We start from the raw sequence: 27764 nt of genomic DNA on the forward strand, positions 1-27764 counted from the left end.
AGGAGATGTGTGTTGGAGGACTCATCATAACTGATCATGAGTGTTTACACCTTTGTTGATGAAGCATCTCTAGTCATAAGTCTCTTAACAACTGGACACTGTTGTACCCAGAAACCCTGCTTGGCACCTAATTGTGCTTTGCTTTTAGCAACGAAAACCAGAAGCACTCCCATTTCATTTCCATTTTAACTTAAGAGGGCCTGATTCAAGTGAGGAAAAGACATCAACACATTTATACTTGTACTCCTTCCCTTGGACCACAAGTCACAGTACATATAAACATATAAAAAGTTCTGTGTTTTTATTAGCACATTCAGTCATCCTGTCCATCCAGAGAGCCATGTAAACATCCTGAGTCCCCACACCTATGGACATCTAATCTTTGATAAGGGGCCCAAAGTATTAAATGGAAAAAGGAGGCTCTCTTTAATAAATGGTGCTGAGAAAACAGGGTTGTAACATGCAGAAGAATGAAATTGAACCACTTTATCTCACCAGAAACAAAAATCAACTCCAAATGGATCAAAGACCTAGAAGTCAGACCAGAAACAATCAAATACTTAGAGGAAAACATTGGTAAAACACTTTCCCACCTACACCTCAAGGACATCTTTGATGAATCAAACCCAATTGCAAGGAAGAATAAAGCAGAAACAAACCAATGGGACTATATCAAATTGAAAAGCTTCTGCACAGCCAAAGAAACTATTAAACAAACAAAGATACCCCTCACAGAATGGGAGAATATCTTCACATGCCATACATCAGACAAGAAACTAATCACCAAAATATATAAAGAGCTCAGCAAACTTAGCACCAAAAAAGCAAATGACCCCATCCAAAAATGGGCAGAGGATATGAACAAAACATTCACCTCAGAGGAGATCCAAAAGGCTAACAAACATATGAAAAACTGCTCTAGGTCACTGATTGTCAGAGAAATGCAAATTAAGACAACACTAAGATACCACCTCACTCCTGTAAGAATGGCATACATCAAAAAGGACAGCAGCAACAAATGCTGGAGAGGTTGTGGGGACAGAGGAACCCTTTTACACTGCTGGTGGGAATGTAAATTGGTCCAGCCTCTGTGGAGAGCAGTCTGGAAAACTCTCAGAAGGCTAGACATGGACCTTCCATATGATCCAGTAATTCCTCTCCTGGGCTTATACCCAAGGACTCTATAACACCCAACCAAAAAGAGGTGTGTACTCCTATGTTCATAGCAGCACAATTCATAATAGCTAAAACCTGGAAGCAACCCAGGTGCCCAACAACAGATGAGTGGCTGAGAAAGCTGTGGTATATATACACAATGGAATACTATGCAGCTATCAAGAACAATGAACCCACCTTCTCTGACCCATCTTGGACAGAGCTAGAAGGAATTATGTTAAGTGAGCTAAGTCAGAAAGATAAAGATGAGTATGGGATGATCCCACTCACCAACAGAAGTTGACTAAGAAGATCTGAAAGGGAAACTAAAAGCAGGACCTGACCAAATTGTAAGTAGGGCACCAAAGTAAAAACCCTGTGGTGAGGAGTAGACATGCAGCTTCCTGGGACAGTGGGGGGTGGGAGTGGGTGGGAGGGATGGGTCACAGTCTTTTGGTGGTGGGAATGGTGTTTATGTACACTCCTATTAAAATGTAGTCATATAAATCACTAGTTAATTAATACGAGAGGGAAAAATTAATTGTATGTTTCGAAGTTTTTCAAAACACAAACTGAATCTTTTCAATATATAGGCGGTGTAATTGATATACAGACTCTCTCAAAAGCCTAGACCAAGTAGATCAGAAGCAACCAATAGCACAGCTATATACCTAGATACTGGGTACTGTACAGAAAACCATAACAAAAGGACTTTTCAAAGTTAACCCAATTACCAAACAATGTGATAACATTAACCATCGATTGTCTTTTTGAACTCTAAGACAGCAGGAACCTCACATCTCCACTATAGAGCCACTACTTCCTCCAGTCCTGGAACCCTTGGATAGGGCCCACTTTCCCGTATGCCTCTCCCAATCCATATCAAATAATATTGCATCTGCCGATCACAACCTAACCAACACAACGATTGCCATCTCAATATGCTTCACTTCAGACTGTGTCCAGAGACTTCATGTGTGGAATGACAACCTTTCAACTTCATTACTCGCGTGAGACCTTTCCTTTCATAGTATACTCTAATTTCATCTCAGGTGGTTCACTTTCTAACAAAGTCCAAAACCCAGATATACACCAGTTTCTGTGAGAGAGAGCATATGCTCACACGTATCCATAAACTGCTGAAAAATATATGCCTGAAAGCAGAAGTGCACTAGAGTTTGCAGTGAGTATCCCCCTAACATTTCCTCTCCACTATTCCAACCTTTGGGTCCATGATTGCTCAACAATTTGTTTGGCTTCGTATGTTAACTCTCTTTTCAGTCACCAGGTTCCAGATGTCATCAGGATGCCAGCCAGGCTTCCCTAGACTGAAGACCCCACCAATGTGTCCTGGAGCTCTGCTTCCCCAGAGACCCACCCTACTAGGGAAAGAGAGAGGCAGACTGGGAGTATGGACCGACCAGTCAACGCCCATGTTCAGCGGGGAAGCAATTACAGAAGCCAGACCTTCTACCTTCTGCAACCCACAATGACCCTGGGTCCATGCTCCCAGAGGGATAGAGAATGGGAAAGCTATTAGGGGAGGGGGTGGGAAATGGAGATTGGGTGGTGGGAATTGTATGGAATTGTACCCCTCCTACCCTATGGTTTTGTTAATTAATCCTTTCTTAAATAAAAAAATTAAAAAAAATAAACATCCTGAGATCTCTGCAATCATAGAAGGCTCTTTACTGAGAAGTAAATTAACTCCCCACCCCATCAATTCTGAGCAGGCAAGACATGTTGTCAGTAAATTAAGAACAGAAATTAGAGAATGCATTTCTGAAATGAGAGCGTTTGCTGAGCATTTGGAAAGTAAATTTAGATTTAGAAGCAACTGATTCTGAGAAATGATCCATGCTTTCACTGTGTGGGCACTCCCCACCTACTGCTTCATATTCCATATTTCTTTCACAACCTACAGAAAGCAACTAAGTGCCATCTCTGTTGTAGCCTCCCCAAAATGCCCCAGAATGCTCTGTTGTCTGAAACAGGGGATAAAAGAAAATATTCTTGCCCACCTAATTCATCCTATCTGGTTTTTATTTTCTTTTCAGCATTGTCAGGATTTATAAAATATAGACCCAGTATCCCCTAGTATATGGAAATTAAAAAAAATCAGTCTGTTGTAACTTGTTTTCTTAGGCTGACATCTAGAATTTGTCCCTGCCATTTTTTGATACTGAAAGTGATCCACATATGTGCTAGGAATATTGGTGGAAAAGCATTGTAAAAGGGAAAATGACTTTTTTCACTGAACATCAGTTGGTAAATATCTGTAAATGTCTCAAAGGAGGAGAGTGAAGAGCATGAAGAATAGTCCAGAGTAGAAGGAGTAAGGCTGAGCATGTGAGAAGAATGAACATAGCAGAGTCTACAATATGAATAGGAAAACATTTTAATATAGGTTATATTTTCCTTAATTACTTCTGTTTCATTTTCATGGAAAGCCATATTGATAGGAAAAGCCTTAGTAGAGAACCATGGACATTAGCCCAATTTAATTTTATGATTGCTGACTGAAGAAAACTTAAAAATGCACACAAGGAGATACAGTTTAATCAAATTTGTTAAGACAGTTGCTTAACCAACCACAATGGCTTTCTAGTTTGATACATCTTGGGAACACCTGCTACTGACTTAGATCCCGTTATTTGAGGGAATGACTGAAATTCAGGGGTCAAGAGATAGTTCTGATAACGCTACAGACATTTGCAGGCATGGCATTCTAAACCATGGAAAACTGATTTTGTGCAAAATCCTAAAGTCTTCCAAATCTCTTTGCCACCACTTGCTTATCATTCCTAAAAAAAATTCTTTTTTAAAATTGTATTTATTTATTAGATAGAGACAAATTTAGAAGGGATGGAGAGGTTGAGAGGGAAAGACATAGAGAGAGACACCTATAGCCCTGCTTCATTGATCATGAAGTTTTCCCCATGTAGGTGGGAACTAGGCTCTTGAACCTGGGTCCTTATCACTGTAATGTGTTCACATAGCCAGGTGCACCACTGCCTGCCCCAGCCCCCCGTTAACTCTTTCTTTGCCTTGACAGTCTCCCTTTTTATTTTATTTTTTAAATTAATTAATTAATTAATTTTGCCAGGGCACTGATCAGCTCTGGCTTATAGTGGTGCAGGTGCAGGGGATTGAACTTGAGACTTTAGAGACTCAAGCATGAGAATCTCTTTGCATAACCGTTATGTTGTCTACCTTTGCCCCTCTTTTTATTTTCCACTTCAAGAGGATAGTAACAACAAATGTTGGAGAGGATTTCGAGAATGCAGGACACTTCTGTACTACTGGTGGGAGTGTACATTAGTCCAACCTTTGTGGAAAACTATCTGGAGATCTTTCAGAACAGTAGAATTAGATCTACCCTATGACCTTGCAATTTCTCTTCTGGGAAGCAAATCACCTATCAGATGAGATCTATGTACACCTATGTTCATAACAGTAAATTTGTAATAGCTAAAACCTGGAAGCCAGTCATATGTCCGATGGCAGATGAGGGACTAAAAACTGTAGTATATATACACAATGAAATATTACTCAGCTGGTAAATAAAACAACTAGACTATAGGCTTTGAGTCATCTTGGATGGATGGAACTAAAACACATCATGTTAAGTGAGATAAGTTTAAAAGAGAAAGGCAAATACCAAATGATCTCTCTTATAAGAGGGACTTTATTAATAGGGACAAGGGAGGAGAACATGCTATTTTTTGAGGTGTGGTATATAAAGGTATAATTCCATACAGTTTACATAACTTGAGTTCCATGTTCCCTTCCCTCTATTGAAAGTTTCCCTATTCTATATTCCTTTGGGACTATGGACCAAAGATATTTTGGGGGAACAGAAGGTTGAAGGTCTGGGTTCTGTAATTGTTTCTCCACTGGACATGGGAGATGACAGGTTGATCCATACTCTCAGCCTGTTTCTATCTTTCCCTAGTGAGGTAGGGCTCTGGGGAGATGGGGTTCCAGGACACACTGGTGAGGTCATCTGCCCAGGGAAGTCAGGTTGGCAGTAATGGTAGCATCTGCAACTTGGTGGCTGAAAACATTAAGATACAAAGCAGAACAAACTGTTTAATAATCAGGAACATAAAGGTAAGTATACTTTAGATGAAATTGGGGGTCTTCATGTCAGAAGAAGTTAGGAAGACTATTTTAGCTATATTCTGATGGCCTATGCCTTTACTAATTTTTGCCTGAGCCTCATAGCTAATATGCAGGTGGGCCAGGAATATTGTCTAGAAAGATGGTGTTGGAGTTGAGAATAGGACTAGAAAGCTGGATCAGGGTAGAGAGAAGCTCCAAGATATGGGAAAAGTTTATAAATACCACAAACTATAAACCCCATCAATTTGACTTAGGGCCCATGTCTATTTATATTTAGCAGGTCAATCCATACCCCCCCAGCTAGTTTCTGTCTTTCTCTCCTGATGTAAGGCTCTGGAGAGGTGAGGTTCTATGATACACTAGGATACATTGGTGAGGTCATCTGCCTAGGGAAGTCAGTCAGGTTGGAATCATATTAACATCTGGATCTTGGTGGCTGAATGGTGGTAAGATATAAATCAGGGCAAATCATTTTATAAACAAGAACCAAAAGGGAGGAAAAGAGAAGATGGAATTAGGGGTCTTTGGGTGGGAAGAAGCTAGGATATTTATTTTAGGTATATTTCGTGGGGCCTATGACTTTTAGTGATTTTTGCCTAAGCTCAATAGCTAATATGTACATTGACTTAAAATATATTTTCTTTGGAGATGGTGTCAGAGTTAAGGATAGGGCTAGAAAGCTGAATTAGGGTAGAGAGTAGTTTACACTCTTGAAGCTACCTCAATACTTACTGGAAACCTTGGTTAAAATAGAATGCAGTTTTGTCTCATGCTCCCTGGGCTCTTTGTTGGGGTCAGCAAGAAAATGAGCATATTTTTTAAAAAATAACTTGAAGAAAGTATATAAATACAATTAACTGTTTACCCCATCAGTCTGAGCTAGGGCCCATCTCTATTCATATTTAGCATAGGAGCTTGTGTAACCTCTGCTCTCCTGTTAGTGGAAGCTCACAGTCCATGGTCACAGCAAGGAACATTCTAGGCTACAATCATTTCAGGACCAGACTTTCTCAAGTGACAGACTAAGCTGACCTAGCCTTCTTTTAGAGAGTGGGGCAGTCCCTATCACTGCTGTACTACAGTGAAGGCATGATCCTAGAGAGTCCTACCAGAGGGTTTATGATAATGTCCCAGTTGGAAGTGACCAGTGGAGCTGGAGAGAGGGAACTGTTAGAGGTCTAGGCCTATCATGTCTAGGTAGAAATCCAAAGACTCTCTGACTAAAGCCCCAAATGATGGGGTGGATTGGTTTTGACCCAAAAAAGGCCATCGTTGTAGTGAAGCAGTCTCTTTACCATATCCAGCTTTTATAATTCTTTCTTTTTCTGATGAGCTTAGATTTCCCCTTGTTAAATTGTTGAGTGTCATTTGTTGTATCCAAACTGGTATTAGGTTTATGGGGTCTGGCTTGAAGTTTGGGAGGGAATAGACCTAGGATCTAAGTGGGTTCTAAATTAACCTTAAATTCTACTATATTCCCAACAAATTTATTGACTAGTATGTGTGGCTAGTAACTTGACTGGCACTAAAATAATGAACAGAGTTAAAATTATCTAAAATCCTAATATTAAGCTATAATAACAGTATATTAGAAAATATACTTCTTGTGTCTGCTTGACACACACACACTATATTTAATTTATATAAATAAATTCATTTTTATGTCCTATAACTGTATTTTGTATAATAAAATACTATCTCTTGATAAATCTTCACAGTAGTACTTTAAATAGCTACTTAAAATTTCATTACATTGACATGCAAAAACATGGTGTTTAAGAACTAGAAGAAATATTTAGAGGATAGTTAATTGCATGTACTTTACTAGCTATGTAAGATTTAAAAATATAGGGAGTCGGTGGTAGCAGCTGGTTAAGTGCAGGTGGTGCAAAGCTCAAGGATAGGCAAAAGGATCCTGGTTCCTGCCCCCGGCTCCCCACCTGCAGGGGAGTCACTTCGCAAGCAGTGAAGCAGGTCTGCAGGTGTTTATCTTTCTCTCCCCCTCTCTATCTTCCCCTCCTCTCTCCATTTCTCTCTGTCCTATCCAACAACAGTGACATCAATAATAATTACTACAACAATAAAACAAGGGCAACAAAAGGGAATAAATAAATACAATTTTTTAAAAAGTTTTAACAATATAAATGATAATAGAACATAGAATAAGATATCACCTCAAAATCTGAAACACCTTCTCTAACATCATGAGCAGCATTCCTATACATTTTTCTATGTTCAGTGCACTGTCTGAAAAAATAGCTAGTTAATTACTTCTAGTCTGTGTTATATATGTATGATGTTTCCAACTTAATAAAAATTGAACAGAATACATAGAGAAAAAATGATGTTAAACTTTATAGACATATTTCTATAAATGAAAAAATCACTCAGGACCTACTTAAGCTTTATATGAAAACATGGACAAATTATTTAATATATATATTTAAATTTCTTTATTGGGGATTAATGATTTATAGTTGACAGAAAAATACTATAGTTTGTACACACATAACATTTCCCAGTTTTTCACATAACAATACAACCCCCACTAGGTCCTCCTCTGCCATCATGTTCCAGGACCTGAACCCCCCCTCCCCTTTCACCCCCTCCCATACCCTCCCCATCCTGTTCCTCAGAGTCTTTTACTTTGGTGCAATACACTAAACCCAGTTCAAGCTCTGCTTTGTGTTTTCCCTCCTGATCTAGTTTTTCAACATCTGCCTGTGAGTGAGATCATCCCATATTCATCCTTTTGTTTTTAACTTATCTCACATTATTTGATTTTTTGCCTTACTTGAGCTGTAAAATCAAATTTAATAGTAGTAATTAAATAATAAGATGTTGTGAGGAGCTGGAGAAAGAGCATAATGGTTATGCAAATTTTTTCATCCCTAAGGCTCTGAGGTCCTAGGTTAAATACCTAGTACCACCAATAAGCCAGAGCTGTGAAGTTGTTCTTGTCTCCCTCTCTCTCTTCTTCCTTCCCTCTCTCTCTTTATCTCCTCATTACAACAAACAAAATTAAAAAAATTCATATGATGTGATGATAAAAGAGATACTATAAACAAAACACTTAAAAATGTCTGGATAGAGTGATTCATAAATGTCAGTTACTGTTTGTATTTGTTCAGTAGTATAGATTTTTAGAGGACAGACTGTGAAGAACACCAAATAGAAGGCATGATTTATGTTTTGATAATTAAAAATAAATCATAACTTTCTGCTGTGAAAGATGAAAAGATGTATCTTGTTTACTACTCAGACCATTGCACCTCCTTCCCATCCACAGTTTGATTTCTATTTCATGATTTTTATTCAGATAGATTTTCAACACATTCTGGTATACATCCACAATTAGCATAGGCATTTAATCAGGGTTTGCATTTAAAGTAATTGGATGCTTAGTACTTATAACTTTAGTTCAGTGTTTCTCTTCCTGGAATCTTTATTTGGTTCATCTTCTGAATGCATAGATTTCCCTTTAGAGTTAACTGCTTTCCTCAAAGGCCTATGGGCACACTGGATCATTTTGCAATTAAGAATGTATGTCTCTTAGCTTAACAATTGAGCAAAAATTGACCTGCTTTATTGAGTATTACTTTTCATCCAATTTTTATAAATATGTTTATATCCCATCTTGGAATTTAATAGTAGTTATTCTCCCTCTTTAAGATTTTTTTTTTTTTCTGGCTCTTTCAGGGTAGTATTGTCACTTACGTACCTTAAGATCAGTTCATCGCTATTCAAGAAAATCCATTCTTTTCCATCCAATGCACAATTCCTCCACTTTGGGAGAGATTCATAGGGAACTCAGTGGGAGGAAGGACACCCATGTAGTCAGTTAGATCAGTGAGATCAGTCCTGACAATCAATGAGGTGACAGATGTCACAGCCAGATCACTCTCACATCCAAAATTTATTAACCAGAGAAGGGACACAGAACATCACTCTGGCACATGAAGAGCCAACTCTTGAACTCAAGACTTTTGTATGTAAACTTTGTGGTTTTTTTGTGCTACCTTCCCACCCCTCTTAGTAAGAGAACTGCATTTTCCCCATGTAATCAAGATTTTTTCCCCCAGGGCTAGAAAGTTAGCTCACTTTAATACATGCCTACTTTGTCCTATACAAAAAAGATTTGATCCTGACCTCTACTGCACAGGAGAAAGCTTTGGTGCTGTGTTACTTTGCTTCTATCTCCTTGGTTTTTTTTTAATTATTTAATGTTTTATTTATTTATTTATTATTGTAAAGAGACAGAGATAAATTGAGAGGTGGATATAGAGAGGGAGAAAGACAGAAAAACACCTGCAGCCCTGCTTCACCACTCGTGGAGTTTTCCCCTGTAGATGGGGACCAGGGGCTTGAATGTGGATCCTTGTGCACTGTAATGTGCACACTTAACCAAATGCATCACCGCCTGGCCCCCTATCTCCTATTTATATATCCCTACCTAACTGAGAAAGTTGGCCCAGAGTAGTAAAGCTCCAGCTACAACAATAGCAAAAAGATTTACTTTCTCTCAAAATTAACATTTTATAATGTCTTCATGACATTTTAATATAGGCCTTCTATTACAGTTAATCTTCCTTAGAGTGCAAAATGTCTTTTTGTTTTGCACACTTTTTTTCCACATTTTTAAAATTTGGATTAATGGTTTACAGTAAATATAATTGCTGGTACATATGTAAAATTTCTCAGTTTTCTGCAAAACAGTCTAATTCCCAGACTAAGAGTTAGACTTGCACCAGGACATGCACCTAACCCCCTCCCCTGCCCCCACAACAGAGTCCTTTACTTTGGTGCAATACACCAAACCCAATCCAAGTTCTGATTTGTGTTCACACTTCTGTTCTTATTTCTCAACTTCTATGTATGATATAATCCCATATTCATCCTTCTCTGTCTGGTATATCTCATTTAACACGACTCTGTAAAGTTTCATCTAAGATGAAGTGAAGAAGGTGAATTCATCAATTTTAATAGCTGAGTAGTAGTCCATTGTTTATATATACACCATAGCTTTCTCAGCCATTCATTTGTTGTTGGACACCTGGGCTGCTTCCAGGTTGTAGCTGTGACAAATTGTGCTATTATGAACAGAGGTGTACACAGGTCTTCTTCTTCTTCTTTTTTTTTTTTGGGTGGGCATGTTTGGTTCCTTATGCTATATCCCCAGACGAGGAATTAAAGGTCATAGAGTAGATCCATTTCTAGCCTCCTGAGGGTTCTCTAGACTGCTCTCCAAATGGTTGGAGCAATTTTCATTCCCACCATCAGTGCAGAAATATTCCTTTATCCCCACAACCTCTCCAGCATTTGTTGTTGCTATTGTTTCTGTTGTATGACATTCTCACAGGGGTGAAGTGATTTCTCCTTGTCTTTATTTGCATTTCTCTGACAGTCAATGAGTTGGAGCATTGTTTCATATGTTTGTTGGCCTTTTGGATTTCTTCTTTGTGAGTATTCTGCTCATACCCTCTCCCCATTTTTGGGTTGGGTTACTTTTTGTTGTTATTGTTGTTGCTGAGTTTGGTGAACTCCTTATATATTTTGGTTATTAGGCTCTTATCTGACCTATTGCATGTAAAGACTTTCTCCCATTCTGAGTCTCTTTGTGTGGTAGTTTCCTTTGCTGTGCAGAAGCTTTTCAATTTGATGTAGTTCCATTGGTTTATTATTGTTTTACACTTCCTTGCAATTGGATTTGTAACATTGAAGATGTCTGTGGGCCATAAGTGTCTTCTCTTTAGAAAACTGTTTAGCTCTTTGGTCCACTTTTTATTAGATTATTTTTGCTTTTGTAGATCTGTACTCATTCTGTGTAGATGATTGATATCAAATGTTTGTCTGATGTGTGCTGTGCAAATATCTTCTCCCATTTACTGGGTTGCCTGGTTATTCTTGTGTACATTTTTTTTTATTTGTAGACTCTCTTTAGTTTTATTAATCTCAGTTATTTACTCTTCTTTTCATTTACTATGCCCAGCGGGTTTAATCTCCAAATACATCTTCCATGTGAAAGATTCACTGACACTTTCTTCTGTAAATTTTCAGTGTCAGTTCTAATATTCTGATATTTAATCCATTTTGATTTGACCTTAGTGTATGATGTTAGGTGGTGGTGTCTATCTAATTTTCCCAGCACCATCTGTTGAAGAGATTTTTTCCCTCTCCACTGAATGCTTTTGGGCCTTTCGTTATACATTAGGTGGTTGTATATGTGTGGGCTCATTTCTGTGCTTTATATTCTGCTCCACTGATCCAAGTGTCCATTTTTATTCCAGTACCATGCTGTTTTGTTTACTGTATTTTGTAGTATATAGGATAGTTATACCTTCATATTTTTCCTTTTTTTTTTTTTCTTAAGTGCTTTGACAATTCATGGTCTTTTGTGGTTACACACAAGTTTTTGGACAAGTTGTTCATTTTGCTTGACAAATGCCATTGGAATTTTGACAGGGATCTCATTTAAATTGTACATTGTTGTCAGGTTGCATTGTGGGGGAGAGAGAAGAGACCGGAGCGGAGCGGGAACACAAATCTTTATTCACACTGACACCCCAGAAATGGGCAAGAGCAGAGTGGTTTAGGCCATGTAGAGCTAGCAAAATGGCCGCCTCCCACTATGTCTAGCAGCCCTTCTCTGGGTCAGGTCTCAGAAGAGAAAAAAGGAGCAAGAGAGCGGCGGAAGCAGGAAGGGCTTTTATGGGAGAAATTCTGGAAGTGGCAAGTCGGGATGGGATTGGCTAGAAAAGGGGGTGGAGAAAACAAGGCACTCTGGGAAGGTAGAACGCTTCCATAGCAATGGTTGCTAGGGTTTGGGCTCACACGGGAATAGGTGATACTCTAAGGGGATAATATGGTAGTGGATATCTGTAAATAAAACTTGCATGGAAATATAATGGTTTATGGGCCATGCCAATGTTGGACCACATCTGCACAATTTCCCAACACATTGCTTCTGGTAGAATGACCATTTTAACAATGTTTATAATGAAACAAGGAATGTTCTTCCACTTCTAAGTGCTTTTCTCTATTTCCTTTAACAATATTGTATAGATTTCATTGTAAAGGTTTTTCATCTCTCTCTCCTCTTCCCTAGGGATCCCAATAACTCTGATGTTCCTATTTATTTTTTAATTAGTTATTTAATAATGATCAACAAGATTTTGAGATAAGCAGTGTACAATTCCATATAATTCCCACCACCAGAGTGTCATACCCCATCCCCTCCATTGGTAGGTTATCCTATTTTTTACCCCTCTGGGAATATGGACCAAAGATTTTCATAGGATGAAAAAAGTGCAAGGTCTGGCTTCTGTAACTGCTTCTCCAGTGGACATGGCCATTGACAGGTCAATCCAGACCCCCATCCTGTTTCTGTCTTTCCCTAGTGAGGTAGGGGACTGGGGAGGTGGGGTTCCAAGATGTATTAGTGAGGTCATCTACCCAGAGAAGTCAGGTTGGCATCATGGTAACACTGCAACTTAATGACAGAGTATTGAAGCTGTAAGGTTGACATCCCTGGCCTGGTGTCTCTGGACACAGTTTGAAGTGAAACATTTCAAGGTAGTGCTGGTTGCATTGATTTGGTTGAGATCAGCAGGTGCATTATCAAATGGTATGGATTAAGAGAAGCATGAAGGAAAACAAACAAAGCCCAAGATTTCCTAGGACTGGGAAAAATATGGGTCTTATAGAGAATGAGGAAGGTTCTTTGCTGTATTAGAGTTTAAGAAGGCTATAGATGATTATTATTATAATCAAGATATCTGAGAACTTGGTATATATACACAATGGAATACTACTCAGCTATTAAGAATAATGAATCCATCTTCTTCAATCTATCTTGGATTGAGCCAGAAGGAATTATTTTAAGTGAGATAAGCCAGAAAGAGAAAGAGGAATATAGGATGATCTCACTCATAAACAGAAGCTGAGAAAAAAAGAACAGAAATGGAAACAGAAATCAGAATTTGACTTAGTTGGAGTATTGCACCAATGTAAAGAACTCTGGGGGGCAGGGGACTCTATCTGGATCCTTACTCCTGTCCTTGCGTTTCACACGCCATGTGCGCTTCAGCCGCTGCACCACCACCTGGCACCCACTTCTTTTTTTTTTTAATGGTTGTTTCATAGACTCAAACCCAGAGTGGTGTGCCTTAGCTATCACTTTCCCAGTATGGTGCTTGCTGTCCCCAAGTATGACCTTTTAGTCCCAGGAATCTCCTTTACTCCTTTTCTGTCCATGAGCCACATGTCTCTATACTCACCTGTGGCTTGGTGAGTTTCTGAGAAATCCTCGTTGTATTTTGTTGTGTTTCCAGATGATTTTCATTTTTTTTTCTAGCTTATCGTGAAGAATGGAAAGTTACTGCTTCTACTCCATAGATACACCTCCTAAAGAATGGGTTTATATATCTAATAGCAATATGTGAGGTGTGACTTTAATCTTTCTTTTCTTTGCCTGCCTTCAGGGTTATTGCTGCAGCTCGGTGCCTGCACTATGAATCAACTGCACCTGGAGGCCTTTTTTTCCCTCTTTCTTTCTTTCTTTCTTTCTTTCTTTCTTTCTTTCTTTCTTTTTTTAAATATTTATTTATTCTCTTTTGTTGCCCTTGTTGCTTTTATTGTTGTAGTTATTGTTGTTGTTGTTATTGCTGTCATCGTTGTTGGATAGGACAGAGAGAAATCGAGAGAGGAGCAGAAGACAGAGGGGGAAAGATAGACACCTACAGACCTGCTTCACTGCTTGTGAAGCGACTCACTTGCAGGTGGAGAGCCGGGAGCTGGAACCAGGATCCTTATGCCGGTCCTTGCGCTTGGCGCCACTTGCCCTTAACCCGCTGTGCTACCGCCCGACTCCCTTTTCCTTTCTGTCTTCCTTCCTTCCTTTCTTTCTCTCTCTCTCTCTTTCTTTCTCTCTCTCTCTCTGTCTGCCTTTCTTTCTTTCTTTTTCTTTTTTTTACTGATAGGACAGAGAGAAATTGAGAGGAGGGGAAGACAGAGAGATGGAGAGAAAGATAGGCACCTGCGTACCTGCTTCACAGCTTGTGAAGTGACTCCCTGCAGGTGGGGAGCCATGGGCTCAAACCAGGATCCTTTTGTGGGCCCTTCCACTTCATATTATGTGTGTTTAACCCGGTGCACTACTGCCTGCACCCTTGACTTAAGTATTTCCATACCTTTTCTGTCATTACTGATATCTATTTCGCTTTTGATAGTTTTTTTAAATAATTTATTTCTTTATTGGGGAATTAATGCTTTACATTCAACAGTAAATACAATAGTTTGTACATGCATAACATTCCCCAGATTCCCATTTAACAATACAACCCCCCACTATGTCATTCATCATCTTTCATGGACCTGTATTCTCCCCACCCACCCACCCACCCCAGAGTCTTTTACTTTGATGTAATACTCCAATTCCATTTCAGGTTCGACTTGTGTTTTCTTTTCTAATCTTGTTTTTCTTTTGATAATTTTAACAAACATAATTTATACGTTTCATAGTTAATTAAACTATTTAAAAATACATTCATAGTTACTCATGCTTTTCCATTTTTTCAGTTCGTATATTTTTATTTTATTATTTAATATATATATATTTGATTTTTATCTCCCTATTTTAAAGCTGCTTGTGTTTGTGCTTATATGGGTGTGTTGCTGGGGCCTTGCATATGTAGAATTCCAGCACTCTCTGGTCAGTGTCTTAATTTTTTAAATTTCAGATATATTTCTTAAATCTCCCTTCTTTCTATGTATAATATATAATCAATATAATTTACATATATGCGTGTGCATGTATGTACATGATCTCTTTATGACTGGCAGATTGGTAAATTCATACTACATATTTGCATATTAATTGCCATGTTATCTCAAGAGTTGCTTTTGTCTCATATAAGAAAGTTATTAAAGCATTATCTAGTATTATGCTTTTTAAATGATACAAGTTAAACCAACTAGAAAACTGCATCATGGTTTAGAGTTACTATGTACTTTAACCCAGATTTAAAATGACATTTGAAGTGAAGTACCAGTGCTATGTAAGCATTTGATGAATTTCCCCCCACTCTTACCCTTTGAATAAGGTTAACAAGTTGAAACAATTCTTTTATGGAAACTAATATGTGATTATCCTAAATTACCAGGGAAAAATTTAGGGCACAACTTTATTTGTGTGAGTTTAGTAATAAGGTTTCTTTGGTTTGCACTGTTTGAAATTTGGAATGGACAAAAAGTTTATGCATTTCTCTTTTAGTATGATTAGAGGAAACATTACATACATAAGAATATGATCCACTTTTTATCTTCTCTGATCTAATTGATGGATTTGGTGTTTTGCTTTTGGCAACTTATGGACTTCATTGTTCAAAGCAAAAAAAAAAAAACCTTAAAATATATAGAGATAGATATGTATAGAGAAAGATAGAGAAAGAGAAACAGAAATGAATGAAGAGAACAGCATTGTTTCATCAAACATCTAGATTTCCACCAGTGCCAAGAAGCTTTGTCATGTGCATGGCCCTACTGCAACAGAGAAAGCTTTGGTACTGTTATTATTTCTTTCCCTCTAAATCTGTATTTCTGTTTGAAATAATGTATACTGGGAGAGACAAAGAACCAACAATAACAACAACAACAACAAAGCAATGAACCTGAATTTCAGAGGTTACATAATTTTTGAGCAATCAGGCCATGCTGTTTCTCTAAATGTTTAATGTGATATAAATCATATGACTAAATGTTTAATGTGATATAAATCATATGACTAAATGTTTAATGTGATATAAATCATATGACTAGTGTGAATGTGACCACAGAGTTCTCTAATTTGTGTGTGAGCACCGCCTGCTGGCTGTGATGGGGCAACTGGACCCTGGAAAATTATTTTAGACAGAAAATTATTACAGCCTTTAAAGTAGTTGAGATTTATGACACTTATAGTGAAACTCTCTATGGAAAGATTTTGAAATTGAAGTTTTAAGAATGTTTTTTTTCTAACTGGAACTTGTGTAGTAGCAGTTACATGCTACTTGCAGGAATGTAGATTGACTTATTCTTTAGGAAGAACAGTTTGACAATATGCATCAAATATCCAATCGAACTTTTAAATTCTGCGTTTAGAAATTTAGTCTAATGAGTAATCAGAAAAAAATTTCTGACACTTTACAAAGGACTTGTTCAGATCATTGTTGCAGTAATGAAAAAAAAAGACAAGAAATGAAATAAATAATAAAATATACAAATAAAATAAAAAAGATAAGAAAAAAAGAAGAAAACTTAAAATCCTTTTAGGAGAGGTTGTTATATAAAAGTAGTATACACACTTATATCTCTATGTGTGGGTAGAGAAACTTAGCCAGTTGCCAGGGCCCTGAGATCAGACGTGTCCCAAGGTGGAGGGAAAGTAACCACAGCCAGTCACCATATGGTCAGACGAAGTCAGGTGGGAACACACACATATGATATCCCTAGCTAGGACAGTGTTCTGTGTGCTCCCTCGTTCCAAGTTTCAAGAAGTATTTATTTATAAAAAGTATGCATTACAGACATTTGAACAATGTAATTTGAACAAAACAACAAGTAGTAGACAAATATCAGAATACATTTTGTAGGAAGAAAACATCAGGGTATGGATGCTTGAAACTGCCATTATCCTAATGTGATAATGTCAGATACATTCTTTTGATGCCATAAAATATTGAGTTTATTCAAGTTATCCCATGCACAGACCCTTAAGGCAGCGGCCAGATACTCAGATTTATGGGTAATCACTGTGGCAATCCAACCCCTCTACTGCCTGTGGGCAGGATTCTCCAAAATACCTGGAATTCACCTTAGAGCAGGATTTTGTGATAATGGGACAGAGCCTGAAATACAGGCCTCATGGAAAATTATTATTCAAAGGAAAGTACCTTGTAGACAAATATCAAGCAAAACATTTATTTTGCAAACATAAGAGAAGGTTACAATTCAGTAAGAATTCAGTAAGTATCAGGAAGTCTGGGATCAGAAAACTTGTACTACACACAGCTAAAGGAATACAGCCAAAATGTTTGTACATATTTTGATATATACTAATCTAAAAAGATATATGTATGATTAATTGTAAAATGAACTATGCAGGTCACTAACTGCACCTAGTCTATTGTAATCTTGGGTCCTAGTCCACCTCTTTGCAAATTCCGACTTTCTCACTTAGCATCATGTAACTTTGGGTAAGATGATTTGTCTTTTGCTCACATCTCTGAGTTGAGAACTATGACTCTATAGGTTATCTTCTAAATTAAAAAAATGTAATAAAAATAAAAATATGTTATTTATGAAATAAACTATTCTGACTATATTATTTGTATTCACACATATATCACATCTGTGTTTCTACCTCTGAACAGAAATACAGAATGATAAAATAAAGTCTATCTCATTGTGTTAGAATTCAAATTGATTTAAAATATTTTCTTCCCACCACTTATATTTTTAGTTCTACTTTAAATGTGTATTTCATATAAAATAAAATAATTAAAACTATTTACATGCTAAATCCAAAATAACCTCTGTGCTGTATAGTCACTATTAACAATACAATTTTATTTACCTGTACAAATGGAATTTGGAAGTTCCTTTTTTATTTAAAACATTATAATAAGTTTGACCAATAACCTTTGTATGTACTGAAATTTTCAAGTTAAAACTCAAATCTTTATTATTTAGTGCCAAACTTATTTTTTCTAACATGGAATATCCATAAAGATTAGAAACTAAATTGCTTTATTTAAAGAATTGCTTTCCTTATAATCTTCATGATTTAAGCAAGAGTAGTACACATACCATTCATTTGCAATAATGATAATGAGATGTGATTTAACTGTGAAGTATTGGTCTTCTGTAACGTTCAACATTAGAAAGGTGGAAACAAAGTCATGTGTGATGATTTTGAAAGTACTTTCTAAGTGACTTAATTTTCAGTTTATGTTTTATTTTTTAATTTTTATTTATAAAAAGGAGACACTGACAAAAAACATAGGATAAGAGGGGTACAACTCCACACAGTTCCCACCACCAGAACTCCATATCCCATCCCCTCCCTTGAAAGCTTTCCTATTCTTTATCCCTCTGGGAATATGAACTCAGGATCATTTGGGATGCAGAAGGTGGAAATTCTGGCTTCTGTAACTGATTCTCTGCTGAACATGGGCTTTGGCAGATTGACCCATACTCATACATCTTGAAATATATAAAAATCATTTAAGTTAAATGAATAAAAACTTCATGCTTATAAATTTGTAAGTGGCCAGAATCGTAACCAATTACATGTACATTAGCCTAATATAAGAAACAGGTCTGTAGAGTCAAAGCAAATTCTTCTCTTTAAAACACATTTACCTCAAGGGAAACAGGAAAAAAAATTAATAATTCTTACTATGTCATCAGTATGCTTTTAAGCATAAGTAAATTGGAAATATGTAGTCATGTAGTTCTAATGTAAGAATGGAATCCGCGGAGTCGGGTGGTGGTGCAGCGGGTTAAGCACATGTGGTGCAAAGCAAGGACCAGCGTAAGGACCAGCATTAGGAACCTGGTTCGAGCCTCTGGCCCCCTACCTGCAGGGGAGTTGCTTGTGAAGCAGATCTGCAGGTGTCTGTCTTTCTCTCCCCCTCTCTGTCTTCCCCTCCTCTCTCCATTTCTCTGTGTCCTGTCCAACAACAATGACATCAATAACCACAACAATGTTAAACAAGGGAAACAAAAGGGAAAATAAATAAATATAAAAAAATTTTTAAATGAATCATTAAAAAAAGAATGGAATTCATAGAAATGAAAAACATAAAGTTAATAAAAATATGAGTCATATAATGAAGTAGATTTGGATGCTGAAAATATGAATTTCTGAATACGGAGATAATTTTTTTCTGAAATTAAGGCAGAAAAATCCAGAAAAAAAATGTAGAACATAATTAGAAATCCACAGTTAGAACTGAATTCCACACACCTATGGACATCTAATCTTTGATAAGGGGGCCCAAAGGATTAAATGGAAAAAGTAGGCTCTCTTCAATAAATGGTGCTGGGAAAACTGGATTGTAACATGCAGAAGAATGAAATTGAACCACTTTATCTCACCAGAAACAAAAATCAACTCCAAATGGATCAAAGACCTAGAAGTCAGACCAGAAACAATCAAATACTTAGAGGAAAACATTGGTAAAACACTTTCCCACCTACACCTCAAGGACATCTTTGATGAATCAAACCCAATTGCAAGGAAGAATAAAGCAGAAACAAACCAATGGGACTACATCAAATTGAAAAGCTTCTGCACAGCCAAAGAAACTATTAAACAAACAAAGATACCCCTCACAGAATGGGAGAATATCTTCACATGCCATACATCAGACAAGAAACTAATCACCAAAATATATAAAGAGCTCAGCAAACTGAGCACCAAAAAAGCAAATGACCCCATCCAAAAATGGGCAGAGGATATGAACAAAACATTCACCTCAGAGGAGATCCAAAAGGCTAACAAACATGAAAAACTGCTCTAGGTCACAGATTGTCAGAGAAATGCAAATTATAGAGGAGGAATTGAAAGATGCTTCTTTTTATTTTGCATTAAGAACTGGAAAAAATAAGTTTAAAATGAGTTTACTAACAAAATGCTATTACAATTTACTTTTTTAAATTGAATTTTATTTTAAAAGTTTATTTATTGGATACAGTCAGAAATTGAGAACTGGAGGGAGAGGTAGAGAGAAAGAGAGAGACAGAGACACTACAGCAGCACTTCTTCACCACTCATGATGCTTTTCCCCTGTGGGTGGGGACTGGGGGCTTGAACCTGGGTCCTTGCACATTGTAATGTGTGCTCAACCAGGTGCATCACCACTCGGTCCCTATTATATGCAATATGTAGTGTATCATTCTGCCTAAAAGGTGGTTTATAAAAGTGATGGAGCAGTAACTTGCTTGATAGAAGATTGAAACAAAAAGAATTAGCAAAGGAGGATTATGCTAGACTATACGTTGATTTTTGCTACCATAAGTCCATTAATTAGAGAGAAAAAAAATACAGATTCAATTATGTGAAATCTTTAACTCATAGACCTAAAATAAAACATTAAATTTAAATAAAACATAGAAATAATAAAAATAATGGTTAATGTTTAGGTAAGTATGTTCATAAGAAATACATGTCCAAAATAAGAAAACATAAAGCAGACCTTGGACTGGGTTTGGTGTACTGCACCAAAGTAAAAGACTCTGGAGTTGGGTGGGGGGAGGGTTGAGGTCCTGGAACAGGATGGCAGAGGAGGACCTAAAGGGGGTTGAATTGTTATGTGGAAAACTGAGAAATGTTACACATGTACTGTATTTTACTGTTGACTATAAACCATTAATTCCCCCTAATAAAGAAAAACATATTTATGTCCATGCAAACAAATATATTAGGAAAGATATTTCAGGGTGTAGATTAATGTGAAATTTTTAATAATTTTCTTCCTTTTTACTTATTGATATTGCCACTTTTCCACTGTGGCAAGTTCTCGGTTTTGTCATTCCAGAATGGATTGTTACTGGGCAAGAAGAAAAATCAGTGAATAGGGGACATGCTTTCTTTGCACCCAGTCTAGATTTGAGCCCTAGCACAACAAGTATGGTGCTCTGGCACAGGATGAAACTCTGGTGGAATTGTACACATTAAGGTCCCAGCTCTACAATAAATCAATCAATCAATAAATAAATAAGTAAGTAAATAAATACAAGGAAGGAGGGATGAAAGAAAGAACTAGACAGATGACTACTTTTACCTACAAAAATTAGTCCAAAACAAGAATATTCCAGGCACAAAATTACAACATTTACAGAAGTGTTACTTTCTTTGATGTATAAATTAGGGTTTTTCAAATCAATCAGAAAAATGACAAATATTTCCTTAAAGATCTGGGCAAAGGGTATGAATTGTTTAAAGAAGAAATGTCTCTGTTAAGTGACTACCTTGGATACTTTTTATGCATATACATGCAAATCCACATGCAAACCAGTGGTATATGTACTATTCTTGTTTAAATCACGGAGAACATAAGGAAAGCAATCCTTTGGAGGAAGCAATTTAGTTTTCAATCTTTATGGGAATTCCATGTTGGAGAAAAAAAAAGTTTTTGCACTAGATAATCAAGATTGAAGTTTTAACTTGAAATTTTCAATATATACTAAGTTCACCAGTCAAACTTATTAAACTATTGTAGAGAGTGTTTAACATGTACACACAATGCTCTTTTCATCCTCTTTGTATCTGTGTTCTCTGTAATGAGCATGATTACCTATGTAGTCATAAAATTAAGGGACAAGAAAACATTTCCCCTTAATAGTTACACAAAATAATTCATGCCTGAGACTCTGCATTTGATCAGGTTTGCTCAAAGTTAAAGGAAGCATTAGATCTGGGAACCCATTTTTAGCAAAAGCCTCCCTTAAAACCAGCTGGGAGGAAGCTTAGCCTTGTCTGCCAGTTGTGTAATCAGTGATAGACTGAGTATAGAGGCCAGATGTGCTTTCTCTCAAACTTGAGCAGAATAATTCATATTGCAGTATCAGGAAATCTTTCTAGAAAAACACATTATTTCCAGTTGCAAACGTAACTTTTTCTGATATATATATATATTTGAGGGGTGAGAGTGTTCATGCATTATCTGCCTCTCATAGATGACAACTCCAAAGCCCCAGGATTAACTGAAGTCCCCAGTCACTCATACACCAGAGAATGCATTAGCAAATGAAGAAGTGGTTCTATCAAACAGTTGCACTTGGCATGCCCTTTAGGAATAGGAGCCCTTGCATGAATTTTGGGTACATGTGCACGACTAGCCATTCAACATGGGAACTGGCATGCTTGATATCCACACCTTCTAAAAGAAATCCAAGCTCAGACTAAAATATTTTTCTATTTTTAGGCAAAGTTAATTGAAGGCCACAAATTTAGAGCTATATATCTGTTGCTTCCAAAAGATTTACCAGCACAGATGGCAAATAAGCCAAAGATAGCTTAAAATCTTGGTCCCCAAGAAAGGAATATGATTTTCAAAGTGCTTCCATCTCTGAAGTAGGCACACAGGACCCATCCTGCATTCCTCATAAGATCCTACAGATCTTTCAGGCGGAGGAGGATTCCTAGCAAAAATCGTACACAGAATCTTTAAACTATAGACATGCGTTTTCTATTTCGGTGTGAAATCTCAACATACAGCAAGGATAATTATTTATGATTAGATTTTGACACTTTACACTCGGAAATTTGCAACCCGAGTTCTGAAGTCTAGAGGAAGAACACACTGAAACAGGAAACTAATGGGTAGGGCGCCCTTCAGCTGTTCAGCTGTTGGGTGGGACTCCAAAGGAGGCGTGGAGAGGGCCTGTGAGCATTTACTCAAGTCAAGCAAAAAAAAAAAATAATAAGGAAGAAGCAAATGCAGAAAAAAGAGTAATTTATATTATGAAAGATTGTATTGTTTATAATGGACGTCATTTCACTAACTTTACCTTTTCTGGAAATCTGAACTGAGTATTAATTTATAGATTTGGACACTTAACTCTAAGATGCTAAGAAACTTGCTCAGAGTCACTTAAGAAATGTTGAAACTTCAGCCATTTCTATTGTCTAAAGAGTTATCATCCTCCTGTAAATTTCTGGTAGTTTGCTTGTTGGATAACATTGAGATTAAAATTAAATGTCTGGGGCTGGGTGTCGTAGCACAGCGGTAAAGCGCACATAGTGCAAAGCGATCCTGGTTCAAGTTGCCAGCTCCCTACCAGCAGCTGGTAGTTTCACAAGAGGTGAGGCAGGTCTGCAAATTCTATCTTTCTCCCCTCCCCCTTTTGTCTTCCCCTCCTCTCTCAATTTCTCTCTGTCCTATCCAACAACAACAACAGCAATAACAACAACTATAATAACAACAAGGACAACAAAATGGGAAAAATGGCCTCCAGGAGCTGTGGGTTCGTAGTGCAGGCATCCAGCCCCTTAGACAACCCTGGAGGAAAAAAAAATAGAATATCACACTTGGTGAAGGCTGCGACATGTAGATTCCACAAAATTCTGCTTGATAATGGAGTGGAGAGATATCACAGAAGAAATGAGAAGCCTCTATTTATCTCAAAGAGTTTGTTCCCATTGTGACTTTTTATATAGTCTTTTGTCATCATATTTCTTATGTATTTAGTAGCCCCAGTTTTTAGTCATATTTGCTTTAATATACAAGTATTTAAAATGATGCACCACAATATTTACATTAAAAAGATGTAATATGTTTTCTGAGACTTTGATACCTACCCATCTACCTAGCTACCTCCATCCTAGGATTAAAGATTACATGATGTGAGAAGCTCAGGCATTGTTTCTTATTATTAAAGTTCAGTTAGTTTTTGTGGGAAAGTGTATTGAGATAGAAGGGGGTGTTGGTAAGTTTGTTCCAGTAGCTGTCTCTAAGACAGATTTTGATTACATAAATCAGAAGTGGTATAAACACAGTTTGCTTTAGAACACTGAGTAGAAGGTGCAAAGTAGGGGCTGGGGGAGGTTAAGGAGATAGACTGGTAAATTAGAGACATGAAAACAAATGTTACACTTTAAAATTTTACCTCAAGCTAGTCCTGAATTTATGTCCATGGGAAGTATGACTCATGAGAGAGGCATTTAAACATTATTATTATGTAAAAAAAGTAACTTTACTGATAAGTTTAAGGAAATTTTCAAGAAAGTCTGTCCTGAAACATGTAAAGCAAATTCCAGTTCAGGATATATAGAGATGGCATTGTGCTAGCTGAAGAATAAAAACAAGACATATATCTATTTAATAATTCACACTGTAAATATTTATTTGATTCAGATTGGTAATGTACTTGAAGTTATGGCAGCAAAATAATCAAAGTACTTAGACTTGTAAATATAAAGACTATTTAAGCTTATAAAATAAAACAATCTCAGGATCACCGAGATATCTACAGAGAAATTTATTAGTTATTTTACTGTTCTACTTTTTCTTGCTATTGTGAAGAATAACACAACATTGCTTCATAATTAAATGAGGTTTTCATAATTTGGTTTCAAAAGTACTAAAATATCACCTTTTGGCAAGTAAACAATATTTATATATTTTTTTTCTGGAAAGAGTGATCCAGAATGAAAATAATGCCAAGATAATTGAAGCAAAACACCTCCCCACCCCACCCCCATTACTTCCCATTGACCCAAAGGTGATGATTGACCCTCAAATTTAGGCTTATCTGTGAACACATTCTAAAAAGTCTCTGGTTCATGAAGAGTAGGGCAAGACAGACCTCCTAGATATCAGCTGGCATTCTCCAGTTGACACCTCATTTTTGATATCTTGGCAATGTTGAAAAGGGGATCCTAGCTATGGAGTTCAATGTGAGGTCCTATTAGGAATTTGTCTAACTTGAGCTCCCTTTAACCAAAGGTACTGATACCTCATACTGCAAGTAGCTGGAGGTCACATTTTAGATGTTGTACTCTTTTCCTTTTCCCTCTTTTTTGCTGACTTCACTCATTCCAATACTGCTGATAAACTGACACTTCATTTTTTTTTAATTTATAAAAAGGAAACACTGACAAAAACTATAGGATAAGAAGGGTACAACTCCACACAATTCCCACCACCAGAACTCCCTATCCTATCCCCTCTCCTCATAGCTTTCCTATTCTTTATCCCTCTGGGAGTATGGACCCAAGGTCATTGTGGGATGCAGAAGGTGAAAGGTCTGGCTTCTGTAAGTGCTTCCCCACTGAACATGGGCATTGACTGGTTGATCCATACTCCCAGTCTGCCTCTCTCTTTCCCTAGTGGGGTGGGGTTCTGGGGAATTGGAGCTCCAGGACACATTGGTGAGGTTGTCTGTCCAGGGAAGTCTGGTCGGCATCATGCTAATATCTGGAACCTGGTGGCTGAAAAGAGAGTTAGCATACAAAGCCAAAGAAATTGTTGATTAATCATGAACCTAAAGGCTGGAATAGTGCAGATGAAGAGTTGGGGTGGGGGGTGTCTCCGTTTTGTAGCTAGATAGGGAGATGTTGCTGCAATAGGGGTTTATTCTTTTCACGTCAGTGCCTTTGGGATGAAAAAACAGAGTTGGAAGATAATCCCCTACATAAACTCCATTATTCTCTCTCCATTATTCACGAATTGAAATTATCTGCCAGAAAGTGGGAAGGCCCTCTCCTGGGTCTTTCTCTAGAGGCTAAATCCTAGAGCTTCTGCTACAGTAAGTGGTGGAATGGAAAACTCTGACACTTCCTTAAGGATCAGAATAAAAAAGCATACAATATTTTCAATCCTAATATTGACCTCAACATGAAGTAATTTACTTCTTTAATGTCTTTTTCACTGTTAGACTTTAGACTGTCATTACTTTTATATGAACAAAATAGTAGTAATTTCTTTTCTATCTTTCTCTTTACCTCTCTTCCTCTCTTTCTTTCTTTCTTTCTTTCTTTCTTTCTTTCTTCCTTTCTCTCTTTATTCCTTTCTTTCTTTGCCTCCAGTGTTATAGGTGGGGCTGTATGCCTGCACTAGAGTCCACTGCTCCTGTAGCCGTTTTTGTTCTTTTTTTTTTTTGTATAGGTCAGAGGGAAATTAAGACAGTAGGGGAAAGTTAGAGAGGGAAAGGGAAAAATGGCTGCTTTACTGCTTCTGAAGCAAACTCCCTGCAGGTGGGAAGTCAGGGGCTCGAACTGGGTTGCTTGTGCAGGTACTTGTGCTTCATAATATATGCAAATAGTAGTAATTAAAACAATAACATTAACAATAATCATTATAAAAGGGTAATATTTATAAAACATATGATTTACTGTACATATGTATGTATACCTTTTATTATTAGTGATTTAACTTTTTGTAATAACTCCGTGAGGTAGACATCATTATTGTCACTTTGTAAATGAGGAATCTGAGACAAAGAGAGATTTAATAATTTAATCAATGTCATATAAATAGTAAGTGGTAGAGACAGGATTCTTATTTTTATGAATTAAAAGCTTTACTTTAAAATAAATAAATGTTGTTTTAAAAACAAAGCATCATATACAGTATAATAATATGTACTGCTACTAAATATATTCCCTTACATCATTATAATTATTTAAAATTCACAATGTGTCATATATTAGTTACAATGAAATAAAGTTTTATTCCATTCAACTGAAATCTTAGCCCTCCCAGGGTAAATTCATAGTATATTTTAATTTCTTGTGATTCCCAAGAATAATACAGTTAGTATGTGCATTCTTACAGATAAGTTCCTTTTGGCTGTTGAATTAAATAAATATACAGAATTTATGTGTGTTTATATGTTGTTTTCTTTTAATTTCTAAATGTTTCTGTGGGTAGATGTTTTCTAGTTTCATTGCAAGTGAGCTGATGTTAACATCTTCCTATTACGGTCACTGTGTCAATTATTATAGACACTGTCTTATATAACATGCTTAGAAGAAGTATTCTATATTAATCATACTTTTTTGAATCACTTCAATAATGGGATGGTTAAATATCTCATTGGATAATGTGTTGCTTCACCATGTGTGATACCCAGGTACAAACTAGGCCTACACATCATGGAAGGAAGCTTTGAAGCTGTGGTACTTTTACTCTCTTTTCTTCCTTGTCTCCCTGTCTCTATCTGAAAAATTTGCTTCAACAATCATTTACTAAAGGAGTCCATTAGGGCCAAGTACTGTTGCCAGGCATCTTGAACAAGTTGTCATTTGTGATACCAGGATCCGAGTAACTTGAGCACATACAAGTTATACAAAATATTTCTAGACTTTGCATTCTGTACTGCCAATTTCAAAATGCAGAAGGCAAACTCATAACTGAATTATTTCTAGGATCATTTGGCTCTGGTAGTTAAAAATTTAAAATATTCTCCAATCTCTACTGGAGAGCCTCTCTTCCTTTGATTTACTCAAGTGTGAAATAGTTTACTACTCATCTCTGTTTCCTAGACACCTTGCTGAGGTTCTGATGCCAGTCAGATAGTATTTGTAAAGCACTTTATTCTCAGAAGAAAGGTCACACTTAGAAGGTTTAGTATTATCCACATGACTGCACTAAGGGCAAATATCATCACCGGTCAAGCTTTCTTCTGTTTTCATATGCCATTTACCAAAAGCATATGTAATAAAGAGAAACTCACCTTTCAAGCTTGAGTACAAAAGAATAAAGCAACTATTGTGCCTGAGAGAGACTTTGAAGTTATGTCAAGTGTTGGGACTACGTGTAAGCCTGATAGAGCTTAGGGAGAACCACCCCCGTCCTTGGATGGAGGTCTGAGAAGATAACCTCTTGGTAAGTCTCTCTCAACCGAGGTGAGCATAAGGGGGAAAACTCAGACTTGTTTCTTTCCTTCTTGACTCTCAGGCCCACAGAAACCCCAGTACTTCCCTCCATTAACTGCAG

Source organism: Erinaceus europaeus, chromosome 4 (genome assembly GCF_950295315.1).
Source record: "Erinaceus europaeus chromosome 4, mEriEur2.1, whole genome shotgun sequence".
Lineage (NCBI taxonomy): Eukaryota > Metazoa > Chordata > Mammalia > Eulipotyphla > Erinaceidae > Erinaceus > Erinaceus europaeus.